Here is a 17720-nt window from a genome sequence, read left to right as displayed (position 1 = left end):
TTTTTTTTTAATTGTCTTAGACTATTTAAAAAAGATTCTATCCAAAATAAATTGAAGTGAAACCATTTTTAAAAATTCTATGCACAATACTTTGAAATATATTGTGCATAGAATTTTTATTTTTATTGTGCATAGAATTGTGACTGTTGTGGATTTTAAAATTGTTTGTATTGTCTTATTTATTCCCTCCCCTGTTTATTGTGAGCCGCCCGGAGCCCTTCGGGAGTGGGCGGCATACAAAACCAATAAACCTAAACCTAAATCTTTTAAAAATAGTTTTACTTCAATTTATTCTGTGTGGAATAGTTTGAAATGTTTTACTTCAATTTATTCTCTGTGGATTCTTTTTTAAAATTTTCTTAGACTATTTAAAAAAAGATTCTATCCAAAATACAAAATACCAGCTGCAGTTATTCACTTAAGAACTGTGGCAAAAAAGGTGGTATAGTGACCAAAGTTACGATGGCATTGAAAAAAGTGACTGATGACCATTTTTCACACTTAGCAACCATTTTCACACAGCGACCGTTGCAGCCTCCTCATGGTCACGCGATCAAATTTTTTTTTTTTTTTTAAACAGAACTTTTTTATTTTTCTTTAAAAAAAACACAAATATGTCATTTGTCAATCATTAAAACATTGAAGTACAATTTTTTTTTTTGTTGTGTGTACCCCTCCCTCCCTCCACCCCCCCGACTTCCCAGAACCCGTACCCGGTATGGATTTTTAACTAACACAGTCTAAAATCTATTGAGAAAAAGGAAATAAAGAAATTAATGACATTCTAGATTGACCTTAGCTTCTTCTTACTGAACTAACTTTTAACAGTTTAAATCATTTCTGATCTTAAGCATAGGCTAACTGGAATTTCTTAGTCCCGTATTTATTTTGTATATAGTCAATCCATTTTTTCCAGTCTCGTTTATATCTCTCATTTGAATGATCTTTGAGATATGCCGATATTTTAGCCATTTCAGCTAAGTTTGTTACTTTCAATGTCCATTCTTGGATTGTAGGCAAGTCTTCCTTCTTCCAATATTGCGCCACCAACAGTCTTGCTGCAGTTATCAGGTGCAAAGTCAAATTGGTCTCTACCACTGTAAAGTCAGTACATATACCTAGTAAAAATAACTGAGGACTAAACTTTATCCTTCTTTTAAAAACATTTTGCATGACCCACCATATTTTTATCCAAAATGCCTTAACCTTTTGGCAAGTCCACCATATATGATAATATGTAGCATCGAGAGAACCACACCTCCAACATTTAGGCTGTACATTCGGATACATAGAAGCCAACTTTTTAGGATCTAAATGCCATCTATAGAACATCTTGTAAAAATTTTCTCTCAGATTTTGAGCTTGTGTAAATTTCACATTTCTTACCCAGATTCTTTCCCATGTATCCAACATTATTGGTTCCTCAATATTTTGAGCCCATTTTATCATACAATCTTTAACTAATTCTGTTTCTGAATCCATCTGTATTAATACATTATATATCCTCTTTATATGCATTAAGCTTTGATCTCTTATTTGTTTAAACAGATTATCCTCAACTTGAATAAAACCAATTTTTTGATCTATTTTCCACCTAGCCTGTAATTGCCCATACTGGAACCATGTTTGAACTACCTTCTCCTCTTTTAATACCTCTAAAGATTTTAATTGTAATACCCCCCTTTCCGAGGTAAGAAGCTGTCTGTAAGTAATTCTGTCCTGTTTTTGTGCTGTATTCATATTTTCAATTGCGTGTCTAGGAATTGCCCACATGGGTATCTTGTCATTTAATTTATATTGGTATTTCTTCCAGACCCGCAATAAAGCATTTCTTAAAATATGACTTTTAAAGTTCTTATCCAATTTTTTGTTGAATAACAGGTAAGCATGCCAACCAAATAGCAGATCGTGTCCCTCAATGTTCAATATTCTATCATTGGTTAAGTGAATCCAATCACTAATTACAGATAATGCCACTGCATCATAATATAGTTTTAAATTAGGTAGTTTCAATCCTCCTCTCTCACGTGCATCTTGCATTATTTTCATCTTTACCCTCGGCTTCTTTCCTGCCCACACAAATTTGTTAATACCCTTCTGCCATTCTAAAAGGTTCGCATCTTTTTTTAGTATAGGTAACATTTGGAAGAGAAATAAAAATTTTGGTAGAATGTTCATTTTCACTGCCGCTATCCTACCCAGCAAAGATAGGTGCAATTTCTCCCATTTTTTCATCTCTGTCTGTATGCTATGCCAAAGTGGTTCATAATTATGCTTATATAATTTCCCATTTGAAGTTAAAATGTTAACTCCAAGATATTTGACTTTTTTAACTACCTCACATCCTAGCATCACTCCTAATTCTTCCTTTTGTTTAATATTCATATTTATAGCTAATATTTTGGTTTTTCCTAAGTTTATTTTAAAGCCCGACACTTGACCATATTGATTAATCATATTCATTAAAACCATACTGGATTCCTGCGGTTGTTCCAATATTATAACCAAATCATCCGCAAAAGCGCGGACTCTATATTCTTGCTGCCTAATCTTGATCCCTTTTAAACCATCCAAGCCCCGTATTTTATTCAACAATACTTCCAAAGTTATAATAAACAATAATGGGGACAAAGGACAGCCCTGTCTTGTACCTTTCCAATTTGAAAAGAGTCTGTTAGACTTCCATTGACTATGATTTGTGCTGTTTGCTGTTGGTATATTGCTTTAATTGACTGTAAAAAATTATCTCCTATCTGCATTTTTTGCAATATCATCAACAGAAATTGCCAGTTAACTCGATCAAAGGCCTTCTCAGCATCCAAAAATATAAACGCAGCAGGGATCTGGTTGTTCTTTCCCAAATATTCTAATGCATTAATAATTAATCTAACATTACTTTTCATCTGTCTCCCTTGTATAAAACCTGTTTGGTCCGTATGTATCAATTGTTGAGTGACCAACATTAACCTATTTGCTAATATTTTAGTAAAAATTTTATAATCTACATTCAGTAATGAAATAGGTCTATAATTTTTGGGTTGAGTAGTATCCTGATCTTCTTTGGGTATCAAAGATATAAACGCTGTCTTCCAAGATGGAGGGACTTTACCTTCCGTTTGAATCATATTAAATAATTCTCTAAGAGGTTCTACCATTTCTAACTGTAAGTTTTTATAGTAAACCGCTGTCAAGCCATCTGTACCTGGTGCTTTCCCTGACTTTAATTGCTTAATTACCTGCAGGATTTCCCCCGAGGTTATTGGTTGATTCAATTTTTGCCTGTGTTCTTCTCTAACTGAAGGTATTTTCTCTTTGTCTAAATATTTATCTATGTCTAAACCATTAATTTTATCCCCTTTATACAGTTCTGTAAAAAATTCCCAGAAAGCCTTTTGAATCTCTTCCTGTTGAAACACCTCCTTCCCTCTGTAAATCAGTTTAGATATATTTCGAGTTTTCCTTTTTTTCCTAATCTGATAAGCTAACCATCTGCCAGGTTTGTTTGCATTACAAAAAGTATTGTGTTTTGCATATAATAGATTAGTAGCCACCTGGTCAGAGATCAACATGTCAAATTGAGATTTTAATATGTTAATAGCTTCCTTAACCTTTGTATCATCTGGGTTCATTGTTAACTCCAGCTCTTTTCTCTTAATTTCCTCTTCCAGTTCTGTTCGTTTTAACCCTTGCTTATTTCTATGTGTTTTATTTATATTCATCAAAACTCCTCTCATATACACTTTGCTTGCGTCCCATACAAATTCCATAGATGTACCCTTATTCATATTCAAAACAAAATATTCAGATAGTAATTTTTTACAATCATTAATATACTTTTCATATCTAAATAAGTTTTCATTCAATCTCCAAGACCTTCTTGCCTGCACTACCCTTCCCAACTCCATCCAAACTGGGTTGTGGTCCGAAAGGACCCTAGCTGCAATCTTTGTTTTCTTGACCCTAGAAAGCAAATCATTAGTGGTTAGGATAAAATCAATCCTTGAAAGGGATTGATGCCTGTCCGAGAAGAAAGTGAAGTCATATTCCTCTGCATTTCTTTCTCGCCAAATGTCTCTCAATTCAAAATCATCCATAATGTCAAAGAAAGATTTGGGTAACTTTGCTCGCATCTTGGTATTTAGGCGGGAAATCTTCTTATCTCTCTTAGTATCTATCACTCCATTCCAGTCACCCAATAGTATACAGGAACTATAGTCCCACTGTACTAATTTAGCATGAAGATTTCTATAGAATCTATCTTGCTGTTGATTGGGAGCATAAATTCCCAAAAGTAATGTCTTTTTCCCTTCTAAGATTAAGTCTAAAGCAATATATCTTCCAAAGGGATCTGCTTCTATTAATTCAGCTTTCATATCTTTTCTTAAGTATACAACTATACCATTCTTCTTTTCCATAGCAGAAGCTGCAAAATGTTGACCAAGTTTTGAGTTGATCAAATATTTTTGATCAGTTGACTTGATATGAGTTTCTTGCAAACAAATTACATAATTCTTAAACTGTTTGAGATAATGAAATATTTTCTTCCTCTTCTGTGGAGAGTTCAGTCCGTTGACATTCCATGTTAAAATCTTAGTTGTCATCTTTGGTTGGTTGAAGCATTTTTAGAGCTTCCTGCACAGCCTGTTTAACCTTAGGTCTAGCTCCTCCCATTGCTTCCAGATTTGTTGTTGTAGATCCTTGATCGATGGCCGATGATTGTTGATGCTGTTGCTTTTTAGCTTGTTTCTCCATACGTCTAGTAGTCATGCGGCTAGGTCTTGGTTCCATAGCACCTTGCACTTCTAGAGAAGAGAGATGCTCCATCTTGTCTGGTGGTTGTGTAGTTTGCTGTCTATCCTGTCCTTCTTGTGGTCTTTCTCTAGGTCCAGATGGTGCAGGGTGTCCGGCCTTCAATATATTATAATAAAAATCTTGGGCTTTCCATACAGAGTTGAGGCGGTATCTTTGCTTATCAAATGTAAATATGATGCCAAATGGTGCATCCCATCTATACTGTATCTGACGATTTCTGAGTTCTTCGACCAAAAAAGTGTAGTCCCTCCTGGCTCTTAACATTTGAGGTGGTATCTCTTTCAAAACAGCCAGGTCTTGACCGCCAATTTGAAGCTTAGTATTATAAGATGCTTGCAGTACCATATTTCTAAACTCTCTTGTAGTAAAATATATAACGATGTCTCGAGGAAGCTGCTTCTGCTTTGCCAGCCAGGAGTTAACGCGGTAAGCTTTGTCAATTCGCCAGTCTTGATTGGTCCCTGGTCTTCCCATCAGGCGGTCAAAGGCTTCCGATAGGATCTGTTTCAGGTTCTCCTGTTTCTCCTCACGCAGCCCCCTTACTCTTAATGCGAACTCCATTTGTCGGTACTGTATCATAATAATTTCTTTTTCAGCTTTTTCCACTTTTTGTTCCACCACCTCTGTTTTCAATGTCAAGTTAGCATTGGCATCATTAAGAACCTATAGAGTATCTTCCACTCCAGAAATATGTTCTGTTAATACAGTTACAAGACTCAGCACGTCATCTCTAATTTTATCAATCTTAGCATCAAATTTCTCATACAGCTCCTGTTTAAGTCCATTTATTTCACTTTTAATTTCTTCTTTCATTTCTTTCATTTCCTCTTTTCTCTCCTGCTTTACCACCTCTCTATTATCTCTAAACTTATCTTCCATTTTAATTGTCTGTGCATTGAGAGCCTCGCTTAGATTACTCAGGAAAAATTCTTTCGTTAACACATCCCCAGCAGGGGGTGTAGGAAGCGGAGGCTGCAGCTTTGTGCCAGGCACTGAGGATGTGCCCCTGGAAGTAGAGGGTGACGACTTCAAGTTAATATTTGGTTTTGAAGCCATTTCAAAATTTATCTGCCTGCAGTTAATAAAACTCTATTGCCTGAGTTTGCAGCTTTAAGTAAAGAGGCTTTTATTTTGAAGTTTAAGGCTTGGCAAAACTTTCAGTGAGTAAACATTGTAACAAGACCATTCAACAGATTCATCACCATTTAACTTCCACATAAGCAAGGTTAATGAAGGAGTAAAATTCTTCTATTGTGAAACCAAAACAAATGATAAGCAATCTCTTTTGTTTTGAATTTTTGTGAGAGTTAGCAAAAAGTGTTCGTTATTACCGGAGAGGCCAGCCTGCTCGGCGCCATTTTAGAAGCCTCTGAGTAAATAATTTTTCGGAGGAGAAAAAGAAAAGAAGCTAAAATGTTGATAAGCAATTATTGTCCACAGTAAACGGATCCAGCTCGTGATAAGAATAAATCAAACAAAGCTTAGAGCAGAGTGGGAGAGACCTACTTTGTCCTGCACAAGGCAGTTTGAAGTTCCCAGCACGGACAGCCGTTCTGCCTTGGGCTAGCCCCCCTTTCCTGCAAGCACAAAAGCTGCAAAAATCGAAGAGCATTTGCCAGCAAAACAGTTTCTTCTTTCCTTCTTGCCTGAAGGATAAGAAAACCTGATAAGACGTCAGATGGAAGATCCTCTAAACAGGTACGTAGCCAGGAATTCGGAGGCAGCTGATTTTTTGCTGCCCCCACCAGTAGGCTCCTCCCAGGAGATCAAAATTTTCGCGATCAAAATTTTGATGTTTGGCAACAGATTCATATTTATGATGGTTTCAGTGTCCTGGGGTCATGTAATTGCTTTTTGTGACCTCTTGACAAAGTCCAATGGGGAAACCAGATTCACTTATGTTACTAACTTATCAGCTGCAGTTATTCACTTAAGAACTGTGGCAAGAACGGTGGTATAATGGGTTTAGTGACCAAAGTTACAATGGCATTGAAAAAAGTGACTGATGACCATTTTTTACACTTAGCGACCATTGCAGCATCCTCATGGTCATTTGATCAAAATTTTGATGTTTGGCAACAGTTACAATTTATATTTGTAAATTGTAGTTATGTTGAAATAAAAAAAAATATTACAATACTATTTTTGCGTTATATGAAAATTTTTGTTGCTCCATATAAAACTTTTAATCAAGCCCCCTCCCCCCCAGTCACAGGTTTCCCTCTTTACCAATCTGAAAATCTGGTCACCTTAGACATATATAATAAACAGAAGGTTTATTAAACAATACAGACATCTTTATATTGTTTGTAAATCTTTGAAGAACAGGGCTACAATATCAGAAGAATAGTATGTTTACTTTAGTTGGCAATCATATACTCTGTCTCTGTCTCTGTGTGTCTGTGTTTGTGTGTGTGTGTGTGTATGGTGTGGTGTAGGGGGGGGAGGTATATCAGTGAAAAGGGGTTAAAAGTTGAATGAAAATGCATATAACTGTCCCCTGCTTTATACCAGAGGATAATCTTGCCTCTGACAAAATGGGCTCTTTTCCACAAAAGTACATTTATTTATTTATTTATTTATTTATTTATTTATTTATTTATTTATTTATTTATTTAATTGGTATGTATGCCACTCACTCTCAAGAGACTCAGGGCGGCTTACAGGTAAAAAAGGAAGGGGGGGACATATAAAAAATAAAAAAAACAACATTAAAAATTCCACAACATTCATAACTTAGGATGGGCTGGATAAATCAACAGCCCCAGGCCTGCCAGAACAGCCAGGTCTTAGTCGCTTTGCGGAAGGCCGGAAGGATAGTAAGGGTCCGGATCTCAACGGGGAGATCGTTCCATACGGCCAGAGCAGCACCTCCCCCGGGGAGTCGCCAGCCAACATTGACCGGCAGATGGAATCCGGAGGAGGCCTAGTTTGTGCGATCTTATAGGTCTCTGGGAGGTAACTGGCAGGAGGCAGTCTCTCAGGTAGCCAGGTCCGATACCATGTAGGGCTTTAAAAGTAACGACTAGCACCTTGAAGCGAGTCCAGAGACCAATGCGAAGCCAGTGCAGCTCGCGGAGGATAAGTGTAACATGGGTGTACCTAGGTACACCCACTATCGCTCGCGCGGCTGCATTCTGGACTAACTGAAATCTTCGAACACTCTTCAGGGGCAGCCCCATGTAGAGCGTGTTACAGTAATCCAGTCTTGAGGTGACGAGGGCGTGAGTGACCATCTGAAGGGCCTCCCAGTCCAGATAGGGTCGCAATTGGTGCACCAGGCAAACCTGGGCAAAGGCCCCCCTGGTCACAGCCGACAAGTGATGTTCTAGTGTCAGCTGCGGATCCAGGAGGACTCCCAAATTGTGAACCCTCTCTGAGGGGCGTATAATTTCACCCCCCAGGCTGAGAGATGGAATAGCTGGACCATCCTTGGGAGGGAGCATCAATAGCCACTCAGTCTTGTCAGGATTGAGTGCAAGCTACATGCTAGGATAATGTATTAGCTTTTAAGTCTCAGCAAGACTTATGATATTTTTGCTCACCACATGGCTACTGCACCAAAATCTACCTCTTAGACAGAGTTTGATGTATTGGACTGAAAACAAATACCAAAAAAACACCCCAGATTAACAATACTTTAAACAAAACCAAAAACTTCAGTTTCGCACACTGAACTTCCAAATGCGACTTCTGTATGAAACCATTTTATATGCCCATTTTTTCTTGTATGTATAAAAAGTCTTTTCCATATGATTAAACAGTATAATACTTTACTACAGGTTGTTTCTATGGCAATCAAGTTACAAAATGGCCAGATGACTTGTGCAAAGAGACACTAATGTATCTGAATATTGAATTCCAAGTCCATGACATTTTGCTTAATGCAGTGTAGTTGTTATTCACAGCATGGGTGCCTGCAGGAGTATAAAACTGATGAAATTTTGATGCACACCATGTAAATTATGTGCCATGTTGCAACACAAGTTTAAAAAGGCCAAGAATTGCGTTGTGACATCACTATGTACATTTTTGTCATTTTCATGATATCATAATTTATACTGGATACCTGTGATTAACAAATTTACTTTAATTTGTTTACTTATTCACATTCATACTTGCTGCAAATTATACATATTTCATCCCTTAGCCATCATTCTTGTACATGTCACCGTCACACAAAGAAAATTACAATAAATATTTATGGAGTGCAGTTCAGCAAAGAAATATGAATAAACCACTACTGGTTATTCTTTATAAGGCCCCGCCTTCCTTCTTAACTGCACTTTATTAAACCTGAATGTCCTCTCAAATTGGACATGTTGCTCAAAATTCCATCAAGAACAATCTTCTCTGATGGATTTATCCCACTGCCCTGAAAGTATGGATTGGTCTTTACTGAAGTTTTGTTGTTAGTTGTGAAGTCGTGTCCGACCCATCGTGACCCCGTGGATAATGTTCCCCCAGGCCTTTGTTAATTCAATGTATTTCTTAGATGAATTTTTGAAAGAGATGTAAGGCTTAGTTCTTCTAAAATGCCTTTAACTCTCACTTTATTAAAGTGGTCACACTGAGGCCAGCCAAATTTGTCTCAAAAGCTTCCAAACTGGAAATAATTGTTTCTTACTGTTATTCCCTAACAAGTGGTATTTGTGATATGCTAATTGATATACAGATTTCAAGATTAATCACTATAGTACATTAATTTTGTGTTGTGTTAAAAAAAAACCTTTCAATGTTCTGAATTTGTTTGCCTTTAATTTTAATGCACAAGGCAGGATTCAAATATTATCTATCCACTTTGTTTATATAATGTAAGATTTTGTATAGTTTTTTTGTTTTCCGTAACTACTGCATTAATGTTAAAATGTACTGTAGTCTTTTTTATTAGAAAGCTACTTAACTTTACTATTCATTTGCTGAAACTTTTCTACCTGCACAATATCCTTTGTAAAGCTTGATAAATGGGACTATGAACAACATTCTAAATGTGATTGGTAGTGGGTCTTAGCTGGCATGACCAAGACGAAGATCATGGGTTTGACTGTGGTTACAGTTTATCTAAAAGTATTGATATGAGTAGATAATAAATAAAAAGCACAAATGTCATGTTAAGAGTTCATTGGGAAATAGATGAATCTATTTATATTGAGCACAATTTGGGTTTCCAGAACTCAACAAGAATATTTTAGAATTTTAAAAAGTATAGAAAATGTATCTGTTGGGTAGATAATAGAATGCAGGTGAAACTGAATGGTGAAATGAAGCGAATGGAGGGACATTCAGACAAGCGTAAAAAAACACTTTTTTTACCACATCCTTCTTCAAACAATGAATGACTGAAGTATGAATTAAAATTTGCTAATTAAATTTGCTATCATGAAATGTACTAATGTTCATGATCTTGGATGGTTTTCAAAGGGAATTTGATTAAGTTATGGTGCTCACTCATGATCTTTTGGGTTGATCCCTATATGTCAGCCTCATTTTGTTAGAGGCAATATTCCCCTTTGTCCTGAACACAAAAAAGGAAGAGACACCTTCTTTGTGGTGTTCTTATAAGCATCTGCCTGACCACACTATGCTAGAGTTGCCTAAGGGAAGGCTGCTCTTAGGTCCTCACACATTCAAATTTAGTTTTTAAGTTATTCTTTGTGAATAAATAAATAAATAAATAAACTTCTCAAGTAACCAGCCTTCAAAATTAATATCTATCTCTTTTTTATAGAAGAAAAACATTCAACATTCTTCTTCCTATAAGAGGCATCCCATAATTTAGAATTCTGAAGTGTTCTTGAATCTGTGACCTTTTTAAAACTTAAGCTAAGTGCCTATGAGTGTTTGTCTCTTAATGAAAGATCCCAGAAGAATTAAATATAATAATCTTTCACAAAATGAATAAGAATGGTTTTGAACAATGCACTCAAAGCCACTGCATTTTTTAGAATATATTGTTGTTCTAGTTTGATTATTTTTATCTTTCCAGAATATATTTGGCATCAGGAACAATTGCTTCACCCTCTATATTTTATTGCTGCTTTCAGAGCAACAAGAATATATTATTATGCAGTGTTTAAGAATTCAAAATAAGTGAGATTATTCATGCTCCAGACACTAGCATTTGCTCAATTCAAAATCTACAAAACTGCATATATAAATCAATTGAGCTTAGTTTCTCCCATTAAGGAAATTTCAAAGTAATTATTATCCAATTGACTGGGTTATTAGTTATGAACAAAGGATGACACTTGGTGGATTAGAAACCTATAAATTTAGGTAGCTTAAAAAATTGGCACAGTCTTATGATCAGCAAAAGTTTATGCTATTATTTAATGTTCAGATGCTATTATTTTAAAGTTCAGATTATGTGCAGCTTCTCCACACTCCCTTTTATATAATCAATCTGAAAACCACATTATAGCTGTTTCTGTTTCTTGCTTTCTATTTCATTCCCCTCTCAAATTATCACCCTGACCTGAATGTCAGAATTTCTTCTTGGAAAAATTCACTTATGGCAGCAATTTTGCAGAGTGTATACCCCATTCCACTATGCTACTTATTAGATGGCTGAATTATTAGACTGCATCAGTCTAATAATTCAGCCATCTAATAAGTAGCATAGCATCTAATAATCATAAGAGCCAAGGTGGCGCAGTGGTTAAATGCAGCACTGCAGGCTACTGCTAGATCAGCAGGTCAGCGGTTCAAATCTCACCGGCTCAGGGTTGACTCAGCCTTCCATCCTTCCGAGGTGGGTAAAATGAGGACCCAGATTGTTGGGGGCAATATGCTGACTCTCTGTAAACCGCTTAGAGAGGCCTGAAAGGCCTATGAAGCGGTATATAAGTCTACTGCTATTGCTATCAGACACATTTAATCACTGGGTAAATAGCTTTAGTAAAACAAAGGGCAAAGAATGTTACATTGCATAAGGCAAGGGAAACTTATTATTGTGTTTTCTTGTTTTAAACATAATCCTAGAACATCTCGATCACCGCCACAACACCATCAGCATTGACAAAATCACCACCAGTCAATTGCAAATGACAGCTTTATTTGGTACAACTTGCATCTTGCGATGATACCTTTAATACCATCAAACAGCAACAGGGAAAGACTCAGTAGGTGAAAAAAAAAGCAAAATCCAAGTCTAAACATTTGACTGACAATGCAACCAGGTTGTGATGGCAGAATCAAGGAAAAATATACATTTTAAAATAATTTCCAGATACACATATTCCCACTGAAGGCAATGTAACTAATGGAACAGTCTTACAAATGTGTCTACTTTGAAGTAAGTCTTCACGGAAAGTGAATATAAAAGTCTGTAGAGATTCTCAGTCATAAATAGAAATATAAGGTTGATTGTGACGGGATTTTACTATCAGATTATTAAACCATTGAACTGCTGTAGACATGTAACATCTTTAACACAGATTGAAAGTGTAAGAATCTTTAAACCTTGCACACACAAATGCTAATAACATTTCTAGCTACACCAATATTCAGTCAAGTCATTAGTACAAGCTACTTTCAGATGCTAGTGTCCTATGTAACTGCTGTTTATTTTTATTTATTTATTTATTTATTTATTTGACTTATATACCGCTTCATAGGGCTTTCAGCCCTCTCTAAGCGGTTTACAAATTTTTAGCAAATTGAGTCAGCAACTTGTCCCCACAGTCCGGGTCCTCATTTCACCCACCTCAGAAGGATGGAAGGCGGGGTCGACCTTGAGCCGGTGAGTTTTGAACCGCTGAGCTGCAGATCACAGTCAGCTAAAGTGGCCTGCAGTACTGCACCCTAACCACTGCGCCACCTCTGTTCCCCTCACATGAGAGGGGATATTATAATAACCAAGCAGCAGGATTTCCCTCCTCTAAAATAAATTCTATGAAAATAATTTTACATTATGATAAATATTGTGAGGGGGGAAATGTGCAAGTATTAAACCACCAAAAACCTGAATACCAATATGTGCTACAAATCACCAAATAACTCAGAGCACCATTGAAAACAATGAATAGATGAATCATAAATTGTAACTCATACTGTCAATAGATGTAGACAGAAAATAGAATATTCAGTGAAGCAAAACAGTATTTCATCACCAGAATAGATAATCCCAATATAGCAGACAGAAATAGTTGAAGAGGCTGGCAGGGGAATTGCATATAAGTTCATTTCAGGTTGCAAAATCCAATTAAGAAGAGAAGTGCAGAAAAGTTGAAACCTGCATCCAGAAGACATACTTAAAAAGTAATTTAACTGCGCCAACAACATTTATCCAACCCTAAAATGCAACATGGTGTTGAATTCTTACAATGTTAGGAGAGTATTACCTGTAATATTAATAACAATGGACAAGAGAGACAGAATCAAGATCATGTGAAGTATTAATGGCACTTTATAATGCCTTGGTAAGATCATACTTGGAATTTGGCATTCAGTTTTGGTCACCATGATGTAAAAAAATATGTTGAGACCAGTGACATCTGGTAAGGTTTATGGCTGGTGAGGCACTGACCCAGTGGTAGGTTTCAATTTTTTTTAGACTTGTGGACTTCAACTCCCAGAATTCCACAGCCAGGCACACTCAGTTCCAATTTAAAGCGACAACATTTGTTTTTCGCCTTTGCGAAATAGTTTCCTTCATTTTTTTTCTTCTCCCCCCCTCCTTCCCCCTCTCTCCCTCCCTCTCCCCTCTCTCAAACAGACACACGCACACAGAGAAGTTGGATTGGACTATCTCTCCTACCCCCTTCCCTCTCTCACTCACTCTCTCTCAAACAAACACAAACACAGAAGTTGGATTGGATATATTTTCCAACCGCAATAAAGCTCACCCACCCACTCACCTCCCGCTTGCAGGCTGGGGTGAGAGAAGAGGCAGAGAAGCCAGAGGGGAGCCGATCCGAGCCTTTGATTGCAGGCAGAGCCACGTTGCCTTTTCAAACTTGTAATCAGTGAAGCTGGGCTTATATAGTTTTATACAGCTGTGTGTGTTTGTGTGTTTGTGTGTGTTTGAAAAGGCAATGTGGCTCTGCCTGCAATCAAACTACACTTGGGGAGGGATCTACACTTGAGGATGAAGTTTGAATTCCTCCCCCTCCCTCTGACCCACACGTACCTTTTCCAGCTGTTTCAGAGAGGATTTCAACTCTGCTTTTGCCTGTCATCATGAAAAGAAAAAAAATGTCAAAGGATAAAGGCAAGAGCTGAGGTCAGGCTGAGCTAGTTGCTGCCAGAGTCACCATGGATGACTCTGCTTAACTGTTATAAAAAGCTCCTGTACAGGAGGAGGCAGGAGAACGATGTGCCTCTCCTATGTCAGGAATTTTTCGGCTTTTAACCCTTGCTTAATTCTGCTCGAGTGATCATAAAATGCCTAAAGTCAGATTAGATGAGGCACGTCGTTCTCCTGCTTCCTCCTGTAGAGGGCGCTTTTTAGAGGCTTTTTTAAACAGTTAAGCAGAGTCATTCATGGTGACTCTGGCAGCAACTTGCTCAGCCTTACCTCAGCTCTTGCCTTTTTCCTTTTACATTTTTTTTTCTTTTCATGATGACAGTGGTGAGGCTCTGTCTCCCCTGCCTCCTTTGACTGCATGTCCCTGGTTGAGACTCTAGGAAGAGTGCAGAGAAGATCAACAAAGAAGGACTAAAGGCTAAAACATATAAAAAACCATTGCTGGAATTGGTTATGTCTAGTTTAATGAAAAGGAGGACTACGAGTAACATGATAGCAGCGTTTTAATATCTAAGGGATTGCCACAAAGAAGAGGGAGTTAAGCTATTCTTTAAAGCACCCAAAAGCAGCACAAGAAGCAATGAATGGAAACTAATCAAGGAGAGAAGCAACCTAGAACTAAGGAGAAATTTCCTGACAGTTAAAACAATTAATCAGTGAAAGAACTTTCCAGAAGTTGTAGATGGTCTCACTCTGGAAGTTTTAAAGAAGAGATTGGACATCAATTTGTCTGAAATGGTATAGAGTTTCCTGCCTGAGCAGGCAGTTGGACTAGAAGACCTCCATGGTCCCTTCCAACTCTGTTATTCTGTGTGTATGTTCATATGGCAAGAAAACAATGTACAATTTCCATAGATCTCCTTGTTTGTACGCTCATGACAGATGTACACTCATGACAGACATCTTCAGGAGACTATAGCAACATGGAGACAGCATCCATATTGGGGGAGGGGAAGTGATGTGGACTGTCTTCATGGACAGCTGAAGCATCTGATGTTTTTTATTCACTTATTATTTACTTTCTTGGTGTGGCATTTGCAGCCAGTCTCCCTTCCATTAAGGACCTGCATATAGCACAGGCCAGTAAGATGGCTGGGAAAATATCTACAAATTCCTCACATTCTGGATATAAATTGTTTCAACTCCTTCCCTCAGGATGCTGCATGCCAAAACAGCTAAACACAGGGACAGCTTTTTCCCTCATGCCATCACTCTGCACAATGCCTAATTACCACAGAACCTATGTCTAAGTTCTGTATTTACTCATGTAGTAAGGCTGGATTATTATTATCTTTCTCATCTTTACTATTAACTCCTCCTGTTGGCATCTATGACGATCACTTTGTTGTTTGTATGTACACTGAGAGCTTATGTGCCAGAGACAAATTCCTTGAATGTCCAATCACACTTGGCCAATAAAGAATATTGTCAGGCCTGCAGCCATCTTTTCTTTTGAATCTTTGGCCTGCCACACTTTCTATTATTCTACTATGCATTTTCTATTGTGGGAAAATGGGAGGAGGTTGTAAGGATTGTAAGGCTACTATGTAGCCATAACAAAATTCTTTCTAGAAAGCCAAGGTCATCCTTTGTCTCTGCACCTCTGCACCTGACCGGAATTGGATGGGTGGAACTGCCAGCATGGCAGTGGGAGATTGGACCATGTGATGGACTTATAGATGTGGGGGCAAGATCTTGGTGGGGAAAGATTTGGGGTTTTCCAAATGTGCCAACATGGCTCTATTAATAAATTGGAACATTGAGCAATACTTTGCCTTGGACTCTGATTTACTTTTGGATGCTATTTGGAATGCTGACATTAACCCAAATCTGAAAACTTCTGTTCTGTTCTGTTCTATTACTATAGCAGTGAACATTCTTGCAGCATTTGGTTTCCAGGATGTGCAAAGTTCCTAAGCTTGTTTTCTGTCTCTCTTTTATGAACTTGACTTCTCAAAAAATAACTGAATCTGTCACAATCACAATCTCTCCTTTTCCATTTGCCAACAATGATCATTAAAAAAAACAAAAACTCTCTTTCTCTTTAAGCTTTAAAGAAATAAAAGTTTTATTCTTTCTTTAAGAATAATAAAATAAGTAATATCGTACTAGTATATATTGTGAATGGCTCTTACCTACATCTAATGCTGCTAGCCTGCCAGTTGATTGATACCATGGCTTTACAGAAGCAATTCCTAAACATAAGAGATTTAAGAGCAAAAGAGAAGAATAGAGAAAGAGAATTCAGTGGCAGGGGAACAGGTGTGTTTCTCGAGACCCTGACGCAAAGGAATCAGAATACGGAAAAAAATAGATTAATTAGAATTAGAATTGTTAGAATTAGAATTATTAGAATTAAAATTAGACTGAATTACATTTATTAGAATTAGAATTCTTAATTGGCCAAGAGTGATTAGACACACAAGGAATTTGTCTCCAGTGCATAAGCTCTCAGTATACATACAACAATAGTGATAGATCATTATTATTATCATAATCTCAATATAACAGCATTATCCAAAGCTACTTTCCCTTTAAATATATTTATTTCACTGAAATACGGGTTATAGTTAATCCTCAACCACAATTGGGACCAGGATTTATCTTGCTAAGTAAGGCACTTGTTAAATGAATTGCACCTGATTTTATGACCTTTTTTACCACATTTGTTAAGCGAATCACTGAAGTTGTTAAGTTGAATCACATGATCATTAAGCAAATCCAACTTCCCTAGGGATGCTGCAATCATTGTAAATTCATGCTGATTGCCAAACACCCAAATTCTGATCATATGACTATGGGAATGCTGTGACGGTTGTAAGTACAAGGACCAGTTGTAAGTCACTATTTTCAATGCTGTTGTAATTTCATGCAGTACTCAATGAATGGTTGTTAAGTCAAGGACTACCTGTATAACTGTGCTTCAGCTGCCAACAAAATCCTTTGCGCTTTTGCTGCCAATTATGTAAAATATCTCATTTGTATCTTCATTTTACTATTTTATTTCTAGAGTAGGTCCAAGTCTACACACACACACACACACACACATACACACACACTATATAGAGGAATAAATGTTCTTCTGAATGTGTGTGGAGACAACAGTCCAGAGGTGAGTTCCTACTGGTTTGGCCCGGTTCAGCTGAATAAGTAGTAACTCGGCCACACAAATGACCATACTGATTCTATCCAGGGCACTGCCATCTTTATTTTCTGTTCTGCACATGCGCAAAACTTTCTAGAGTAGGTCCAAGTCTATGCTAGGCATGGAGAATGATGATCGTATTGATGTACCATAGTTGCACGGTGGAAATTGGAATCCAATAATATTTGGAGAATATAGCTTCCCAACTCTTCTCTAACCAAGAAAAACTATAAAAATACAGGGTTTTTTAAATGCACTACAATAATATAATCCTTATTGCAAAGAGACTAATAGAACATTGAGCATTCTTGTACAAATTGCCTGTCCAGAATGAAAGCATACTGTAAGTAACCTCATTGTGTTCACTCAGAATGTGAATACTTAGATTTACTTTCATTGAAGTTTCACTCTTACTACTCTGATTAATTTAACTGGTATAGATTAAACTGCCTGAAAGAAAATTAATTTAATACATAGCGCAGCACTTTAATTCATCTCTGTTTGGAAAATCCTGCT

The sequence above is a fragment of the Thamnophis elegans genome, chromosome 4 (assembly GCF_009769535.1).
Source record: "Thamnophis elegans isolate rThaEle1 chromosome 4, rThaEle1.pri, whole genome shotgun sequence".
In the NCBI taxonomy this organism is placed as follows: Eukaryota; Metazoa; Chordata; class Lepidosauria; order Squamata; family Colubridae; genus Thamnophis; species Thamnophis elegans.
The sequence above is the reverse complement of the archived record's forward strand: the minus strand, read 5'-3'. Positions refer to the sequence as shown.